Below are 10,182 nucleotides of genomic sequence, written 5' to 3'. Positions count from 1 at the left end.
TGGCAGGAATTACTGTGAAGAATTGCTTTCAAGTGACAGCTTTATCCTGCCTGTAATATGTCATTGCGTGTGACTCTCAATTAATCACGCAATAACAAAACATTGCGTCTGGCGACAGTGGTGTGTCCATTAATATCGAGAGCTAAGACTCAGCTTTATGAACACAAATGCTGTCCCCTGCCCACTCGTGCACTTTAATCAGCAGGTCTCAGCCCAGAAGGAACATTTCTCTCTTCTCCTCTCCCCCATCATCCTCTATTGCGATCTATTAAGCTGCAATCCATAACGTCTCATGTCTCTGTAATGGTCTGATGGCGTGTGGTGTTAAATGATTGCATGAATTTGACTTTGTCTCGCTCTGCCTTGACCTTGGTGTCTTCAGTGGCTTCCCCTCCCTCGTTTTCAAATCGGGAGTGGGGAGTTGGACCAGAAAATGGAAGAGTGACAGAATGGAGATACTACACAGGAGATTTGATGTTGTTCTTTGAGAAGATGGGGGAGACAAGAGGTAAGAGAGGAACCGTTGCTGGGAGGTGAAAATGCAACGATTTGTGAATTTGCAGGAGAAAAGCTATCATGGTGTCAAGCATAACCTGCTCCACCAACTAAAGCCTACCACATGCAGGACCTCATTGGTAAGCAGAGTGGAAACCTTGCAGTAATTCTTCCCCTTGCTCATTCTGCCATTTATAATACCATTGCTAAGTAATATATCAATTTAAGTAAAATCCCCAAATCTCATCGTGTTTTACAGCTGTAGTTATATCCTGAACAGAAACATAAAGAGGCACCTGGGTGTTCTGTGCTTGGTCTACAAAGAAAGACACTCTGGTCCCAGCCACCAAGTATGAATCCTTGTTACTACATCCAGCCAAGTTTAGGCATAGATTCTCACTCCCCTCATAGCCTTAGGGTTTTTTTTCAGTTAATTTATTTTAAGTTGGTATTGAGGTTTACACCCTGTACAACATAAATAGGAAGTCTGGTAGTAATTAGTGTCAATGCTTTTCTTTTTTTGTGAAGAAACCTGATTTTTAAAAAGTGCTTGGCAGGACAGTTTCAGAAGAATATCCTGAGCATCCTCAGTGCTGGTTTACACCAGAGCATTGTCATGTGACATGCAACAGAGGAAATTAATTATTGTATCTCTTCCTGTGGATTAATACTGTTTGTGAATTTGTGACACATTTGACTGGTTGCATTGAAAAGTGCACACTGAAAGAGGCATTTGGATTTTGACAATGGTGTGTTGGGTGCATTGCAGTACTTTCACTTTCTGTAAATGAAAAACAAAAGCCTTTGGGATTCTTAGCAATAAAAAAGGTTTGTAGCTCCTTGGGGAATTCTTCATGCTCTGGCTTGCTGAATCTCCCCATTGTCTCTGAATTATCAGCCAGACAATAAAAATACAGTTAATTCAGGGTTTATGTCAAACATGGTTATTCTGGAGTAAATGCAGTATTATACCAGCATCATGCAAAGTTCTTACTCCCTCTGGGCAATGTGACTTCTGCAAGTTAGCAAGAGCATTGGTTTTGGTTCTTTAATTAAGTCTAACCCCATCTCCCCTGCTGTATGAGCAGTGGATCTGACAAGATGCTGAACTTGCTAAACTATATAAAATAAAAGCACCTGCCCTCACATGAAATTGAGGGCACTCGGTAGTGCAGAAGGTGCTCTCCTTGGTGATCCCTGGCAGATACAAACCAGCACAGCTTCATAAAGCCATTTGCTGCCAGGTGTGGGGCTGCATATTTGCATCAGGCTTTTCATCAGGTGAAGGTTGTTAGTGCATGTGTTAGAATCCAAGCACACACAGGGGAGACCTCCAAGAAGGAGGGTTTGTAATCAATTTCTCATTCCCAAATTATTTTTCCAGGGTCCCCACAGTATGGTGTTTGAGTAACAGAATAATTTCCTAGCTATTAAGTGCCTGAAAATCAGCAGTAATTAACTTAGCACAAGTTCTTCTCTTCCTCTCCCTCCTCTTTGCTCAAAAAAACAAACAAACCCCCTTTCTTAGTAGAGGAAATGCAGATGGAAGCAGTCTCTCTGCCTTGGTGCAGTCATGTACAGATTACATCTTTTTCTCTCTTTCAGTTCTGTGAATAACATAATTGCTTTGTTATCCCTCAGGGGATTTGTAATATTAACATTGGTTAATGACATTAATTCAAGTTTTTACCATTAATAAAATGGCATTGCTTAAAATTAAGCATTACATTTCAATTAGTAGTCCATCAAAGACTTTAATAGTCTGGAGCATTAAAGTGATATTTTTTTAAATTTCTTATTAATTTTTTATTGTATCATGCTAATATCCAAAGAGTGATTGAAAGCCCAGCTGATCCAATGAACGACCCTATCTGCCATGTTTCTTGAAGGAACTTCTTTTATGACATTATGCAAAAAGGTCACATTTCCACAAAGCAGGAATCTGTTTCAGTCACCTCCTGAATTCATTATCATCCTTTTTACTTTTTAACATGAGGCACATGATATACAGGCACCCCAGGTGGACATGTTTAAATTAATCTAGTAATAATTGATTCAGAAGAGATTTGGAGGACAGAATTTGCATAAAAGCCATAATGAGAGCAAATCCTCCAAGGCCAGACTGAACAGCTAAGTCCCTGAATAACTTACATCTCCTAAACTAATTTGGTTATATATGCAGGATGAAGGTGTGGGGGCTGGAGCACCATGTGATTGGAATTCATTACAAATAATTCATTTTCTCTAGGAAGGCTGGCCTCAGAGTCTATTAAAATTATATCAGCTCCCAAATGCTTGCTCAGACCCTGCCTCTGGGAGATGATGGCAAGGTTCTGTCTGAGGGATTGTTTGGGTTTTTTATAGCTTTTCTGAGGCAAAGAGCTGACACCCTGGGGCTGGGGTGTCCTCTGGCAGGCTGCTTCTCCTGCCTGGTGGGAAAATATTCACATACCCAATCTTGGCTGGACATCTGACTGTCAAAACCATAAGTGCAGAGGAGGATCCCAGCTTTCACTCTCAGACATTCTTCCCTTCTATTCCAGAATGGAATTTCTTAGCTAAATTGTACATCATTGGATTTGCATTAAGTCCTGGATCACTGTGATGTCTTTGGGAATTTAGCGAGTCCCACTACAGGATGGGGACTCTGTACTGTTTATTTAAAGTAAATCTGCAGACAGAGAAAATTACAACTGCAGTTCCTTAAAAGAATACACCCCAGGCCTATTTGAAGGTCAGCTGTCCTGCTTGCCTTTGCCTAAATACTCTTTTTGAGAAAAGCTCTAAAAGGATGTCTCTGTGACCCAGCATAGTAATTAATGCCTGTGTTCTGAGGCTGGTGAGCTTCAGTTAGCAGGTAGCACAGTACCCTGCTCCTCGTATCAGAGAAGTTGCATAGCATGTGTGGAAGGAGGGGGAAGGAGCTCTGTCCTTTCAGAAACTGTTGATCACAGGAAAAATTGATGAGGAATCAGTCCCATTTTGTTTATAACACAGCAGTCAGTAATAACCTGTAATTTGTGAGCTGTGTATGTGCTGCACTGCTTCCCTTCAGTGCTGCCCTGGAGCCAGGAGGATCTGGGAAGAGCAGCCCTACTTTTCAGAATCCCAAGTACAGTGCAAGAGTTGGGGCAGACCAAAGCAGTCCTGCTGTTCCAATGAGGGAACAGTTAACAGAGCTCAACAGGTACCTGCTGTTGCATAAAATATGAGAAAAGCTGAGCATGGCGGGAGAAAAAAAGAGTCTGGCTGACAATTATTGTTTTGTCTGTTCACGTTTGGGGCATATATAGGCTGGCTGAATGCTTTCTAGCCAAAAGTTTCTCTATGATAAATGATGCTGCGCTGTGCCAAGAAGACAATGCAGCAAAACATACTCTTGTTTCCAAACAGGCTGAAACTTGGAGTTGTGCTACAGGGATATTTTATGCTGCTTCTCCTAGAGTTACAATTAAACCATGAGTGTGTGTTATGTGGCACCGGGTAATGACAAATCTTTGACAAAACAAGCTCTGGTTTCTCCTGCATGTGCAAGCATTACAAGAAAAAATTCTTCTCATCCTGTTTTTCCAACACAGCGGTGGAGGAAGGAGCTGCTGGGAGGGATGAGTTGGGTTTGCAATGTGCAACAACTGCCTTTGACCCTGGCGTGTGGGGCTGTGTCAGTGATGCAAAAGGATTTGTTGGATGGAGTAGAAGGGAGTGGGTGTCAGAAGCTGGAGGTAGTGCCAGAGGTTTTAAACAGGAAAAACAAGCCTCTGGGAAAGGCCAGCCCATATGTTACGGCTCACTCTCAGGCAGGAGATTCATTGGTGTAATGATTTCATGGCTTGGTGTGTGTCTTCTGGAGACTTGAATTGTGGAATTTCTTTAGGTCAGAGGAAAATTAGATTTTTTAGGATGTGCTTTTTTTAAAAAATTTTATTCCTTCTATTGTTTTCCCAGCTCTGTGGACACAAGGGCACCACAGACACTCTACATAGTTTATCAGGGTTGCTTATCTGCATGGCACAGTCTGGGGACTGCACTTGACCCCAGATTGCTGTCATGGTGTTGAAGAGAAACTTTGTCAGTTACCAAAGTGTATTAGGTCTAATATAATTTGGAGCTATTGTCACTAACTTCCTTACTAAACATCCATGGGATGTCTGCAGTAGACCCTATAATTGGAGTTGAATAAAAAAGTAGTGTCAGTAAAAAAATGGTTAATATTCTAGTAAGTCAAAAATTCAATAACACTTAAGGTTTTCATATTGTGAGACAAAAGACAAGCCCATACCAAAAAGCATTTTGAAAAGTCAGGACAAATAAATTCTTCTTTCTGTCTCTGTCTAAAACTGTCTGCAGATACCAGTGACTGAATGACAAATTTGTGTCCTCAGTTGTAATGTCACAGCTGTAGTGGGGAGGTGTGTGAGCAGGAGCATCTCATGTCTGGAAGTCACTGCAAAATAGAGGATTGTCTCCAAACTGTGAAGCACAAGAGTGTGTTGGAGTGACAGTGGCTGTACAGTGCAGTCTTGGGGACTGTGGCCTTGCTACTTCACACATTTACAAACCAACTATGTTGTGCAGGGGAGCAGCTTGAAGAAAAGCTGCTGTGTTGGTGTTTCTGTAACAGCTACAGGCTTAAGGCATCAGTCTATGGGTTGAGTTCAAGCCAGAAAGAACTCTTGCAGCCAGGTGACAATTTGCAGTAAATGTGATGCTGAATCTGCTGTACTTGCATTAAGTAGCTGATCTGCACTTAAACAGCATGTCTGGCAACTTGGATTTACAGCCCTTATGCAGAGGATTCCAAATCACATGTTCAGTGAGAAAGGTGACTGCACTGCAAGGGGTGCTGAGCCCTGTGCACGCTCCCCTGCTGCAGGCAGGAATAGTTATAATAGGAATAACTCTGCAATAGTTATTTACTGGAATAGTAAATACTGTGTAAATTACTGTTGCTGCTGTCTCATGAGCCCTGGGATGGCTCCTCTCTTGGACTGTGCACACTTTTCCTCTTTTTGACTGAGCATCCAGAGACTCTGACTGGGAGTCAGGAGCTCCTGATTCTACACCTAGGCTCCAGTAAATGTCATGTCTGAGTTGCAGTTGTGCTAAGTACCATAGCATCCATTACATTCTGCTGTTGTGTTAGGCTTTGCCTTCATCTCTGTGTTTCACAGATGGAAGACATAAAAGTAATTCCATAGCCAGTCCAAGTCCAGGAATTACCAAAAATTTGGTAATTATTTGATGAAACTTTGACGTTTCTCTGAGAGGGCATTCTGTGAACAGTAAATAGAAGATATTTCCATCCTCCCTGTAGAGGCACTTTGCTAGAGCACAGGGGCAGCATACCACCAGGGAGATAAATGAGTGTGGGCCTTCATTGCCAAATACAATCTTTGAATAAACAGAAGACTTCAGACTCCAAGGCTCCTTTTCACAAGTGCTAAATTCATACCCCAAACAAATGCTAACAAAGCCTCTCATGTCGTTATATTAAGTGTAGCCGGTAAGAAAAAAAAAAGATCCAGAGCTCTCTGGGGAGCCTCTTGAAGTGCTTGGGGACACACTCAATGTGTGGTCAGGTTAGCACTACTCAAAAGCAAGTCTGAGTGTCAGCAGAGCAGGTATTTATTTATGCCCACTGGATTTGGCAGGAACCCAGGGGTACAGTATATTTTACCCTCTCACACAGACTTTAATTGTTGGATCAGCTTTATTTAATGGAGGCTTTCTATAATAGGGTCTTGTTTTGGAGGGCTTCCTCTACAGGTGAGGAAACAGTTCTGTTTCCAGGACCTTGTGGCAATAGACTGCACTTTTAAGGCCAAGTAACCAAGTGGTGGCTGATGGTTTACTGAGGACCTACACCAGTCCATAGAGAAGTGGCCTGACAACAACGAATTCATTTTGTGCTAAACCATTAAGAGTTTTGTCTCTGTCACCTATTCTGAAAGAAAATATCCCGTTGCATTTTGTGGGCTTGGTTTCGGACCTTGACCAGTCCTGGATGGCTTTGATCAGCAATCAGAAAGAGCCCTAGAAATAAAGTGCCCCCAAGTGCACTGTCAATTTTTTGTGGAATGTAGTCCTAAGAACATCAAAGTATACACCATTACTATTCAGCTCCACTACAGGCTTCATGAGCCATGAACCAAACAGTGTGTTAGGAAAAACTGATTTCTCCTTTGCAAAGAGTTACCTGAATTATTTATACAGATCTAGATAACAGAAGGGTTTCAATGAATTGACCTGTGTCACAAAATCTTGATTGTTTTATTCCTGATACAAAAGCTACTATGATACTGCAAGTGGTGCCCTGCAGACTCTGTGAGGCAGGTGCTGTGAGGAGGGTCAGCATGGAGCTCAAACTTCTGCTCTGCCACAGGACAGCATATTGCCTGCATACACTTGAGATGCACCCTGCTGCTGAATTGCAGGGGTGTTTGAACATAACCATTGCATTACATGTATGAAAATGTGGGTTTGTCTTCTTGAGGTGTTGTGAGAGTGAGTTCAGTGTGAGACGCGTAGATGATGTTGCAATTGAGGCTGTGGGGAGCCCTGAACAAGGTGGGTACACGTAAGCCTGGTGACAGGCAGAGCAAAATCTGTGGCATATAAACTGCCATGAAATCCAAAGTGAGTTCACCAATTCTTCAGAAGGCTGTAGGGTGGTTTAATTAAAGAAAAACAAGATCACAGATTCTCATCTCAACCATAGTTTGACCATTTCCACAGATCTGCCTCACAATTAAATAAATGAGAAAAACTCATTTAGTATCCACAAGGCAATCTAACAGTGCATATGAGATTTGACTTCTGGACAAACAAGTGCAGCCTGCCATGTTTTGGCTGTAGGACAGGTCCATGTCCCCAGCATGGGCACAGCTGAGGGGCCAGTGTGTGGATGTGGCCAGGGGCAGAGGAAAAGCTGTGCCTTTTCTTCGAGCGTGTGGAATGGCCCTTGGAGCCAGTTGGGTGGGATGGATTCCAGCCAGAGAGAGAGAGAAGGGTGAGGAGCATCGGATGAATAAAGGACCATAGTTTTGTTGGCATTGGAGCTTTGTTTTCTAGGGCAGAGCTGCCTGTGCCTGCCTGTCATAGCCACATTTCTGAGCTGTCTTGCTTTACAATGTTTATATTTATTTCCCTTATTCTTCCAGTACTTTTTAAAAATACTTTAATGTCCACATCTTTCCATTGCTCCTCTTCCCTCTGCTATCCCAGTCTAATAAAACCATAACTGTGGCAATCACAAAAGATCCTGAACAGAAGAATTAAATCTTTTGCAGGAGGTTCCTTTTTTAGTCTTTTTTAAAGGCATCTCTTTCTTTTAAAATGAAAGATGAAGCATTTTCTTTTATCCTTTAACTTTACTGTCACATTTTATTAAGTCAAAATGATAGTTACAGTCAGAGGAAAGCAGGATATGAATTCCTGGTACAGCCATTTTTAAAGTGTGCTTTGTTTTAAAGCCCTGGAAATTGATTGAAGGTATTTTTCTTTTAGACACAAAGCTTTAGTCAAAAGGGGCCTGATCTGAGTTAGCCTCTGTAAATCAGGATTAGTTCCTGTGAAATCAATGGAGTTGCAATGATACAATATGGAGTGAGTTGGAAAAGATTCCTGCCCTGACAATAAATAAGGGAGGGACTCTGGGCAATCCCCTGAACGCTGCCCTTGTGCTGGAGTTAGGCAAAGCAGAATTATACCCTGTCCCTCTTGGGCTGCCATGGAATGTCCTGGCTGGGAGATGGACAAGCAGAGTGGGTTTGGGCTGACATGGGCACTGAGGTTGCAAATCTCAGCTTTGGAGATGCTCCGAGTGTGCAGACCTCCTGCCTTTCCCAGATGGAGCAGCTCTTTCCCCATCTCCTGCTGCTGCCACTACAGTCAGGGAGGTCCACAAGCTGAGAAAACCTGACTGAAGAGACAAGAGGATGGTGGCAGAAGCGGTTCTCTACAGAATACATGTCTGTGGAGCAAATTTCACCAAATCCAGTGTCCCCTGAATTTATTGACCTTTTTCTGTTAGAGGACTGTAGGGATTCACTATGTGGAGTAGAAAAGGGGAGAAAGATGCCCCATCAGTGGCCCTTGGGGCTGTGCAGCAGCTCAGAGGACAGGCTTTCATGAGGAACAAGACAGATAAATTTGGACAGATAATACTTTTGGACGTTTTTAACTCTTTTCAATGTGTCCGCATTGGGCCAGGGAGAGGAATAGCTAAGGTGGTAAAGATGCATCAAGATGAGCAAATAAAGAATTGAAATGATATATCCTGTCTGAGATTTCAGTTTAACCAGGGATTTGAGCTCTTGTCTCTCATCTGCACTGAATCCTTGACAACTGATTTCTTGAGCCCAAAGCCATTCTGAGCAGGCATTTTAATAAGAACAGCTCTTTTTGTAGCATTTAACTGTATCTATATGGCTTAAGGCCAGGACAAGTTCCAGCAGGGCAAAGCAGCACTAGTCTGGGCTTGGGACGTGCCCCATTTTAGCAGTCTGGATGGGGACTGCCCTAAGCACTGGTCATACTCCAGGCTTCACAGTGAAAATCTGCAGCTTGGGCAAATTTGACGCTTGGCTTTGACCACCTCCAGTAAAATTTAAACATTTCATTTCATTAAAACTCTTCATAACTTCTGGACTCTCCCAGGCAGTTACGAGCTTGCTCTTGGCGTACAGCTGACCTGCGTTGCACATGGCACTGCTTCACACGAGGAGTGTGGGTTATTTTTGGAAATAAATTTGCAGCAGCTGGGAAATAATAACTTAGGGTCTTAAAATATTGGGAAAAAGTGAACAAGGCAGCCTGGGAATGGACAGGTTGAAGGACTCAGGTTTTTTAGTGTTATCTACTGTCTCAATATTGTTGAGCTCTAGGGCTGACTTCTGTTGCCCTTGATCAAGCTGGCATTTACCCACTGACTCTGACTCCAGTAAGACACCAACTCAGGGCTGCACAGGACACTGATTTTCCTCTACCAGGAGGTAGAGAACACAGTGAGGGATGTGAGGTTTTTGTAATGTTTCTTTTTCACCTTGGTTTCGTCATTTTTACTTTGCACTTCAAGTTCGAAGCCATTATTTTCATGCACACTTTGAATTTCCCTATGACAATAAGGAAAAAGAAGATGGAACTTTACCCCAGATACTGGTTACAGCTTTCTAAGGAACGCTAAAGTCTCTTGGACTGTGGTAAAATCTCCCAGGGAAAGTGGCAGAAATCCAGATGCTTGGCACATTTTACAACTAGTCCAGACAAAACACTAGTAAATGTACTCTGCTTTGGCACAGAATAGACTGTGGCATGTTATAAAGCTTTCCTGTATGCAACTTTTTATCATTTCATGACCATAATGAGTGTGAAACTTGAATTTACTCTTCTGCTAATTGCACACCACACCACATAGGGCTGTAGAGGGGCATAGGACCCTATCATGTGTTTTGTTTAAAGATCTTATTTCACCTAACTTGAGATCATTGTTTGGATGATTAGTGCGTGAAAATGGCCCTATTGTTTCGAACTAGAAGTGTTTCTAGTTTATTACCTTCTTTCTAGGATTAGCTAGTAATGGCTGCACTGGGAGTGGTAGAGTGTGCATAAAGTGAGATTTCCATGACTGTCTTTTCCAGTTTCCAGCAAAGGTATCTGACAGTGAAAAAGTCCTTTTGCCTTTTGAGC

The sequence above is a fragment of the Sylvia atricapilla genome, chromosome 7 (genome assembly GCF_009819655.1).
Source record: "Sylvia atricapilla isolate bSylAtr1 chromosome 7, bSylAtr1.pri, whole genome shotgun sequence".
In the NCBI taxonomy this organism is placed as follows: Eukaryota; Metazoa; Chordata; class Aves; order Passeriformes; family Sylviidae; genus Sylvia; species Sylvia atricapilla.
This window is presented reverse-complemented; position numbering follows the sequence as displayed.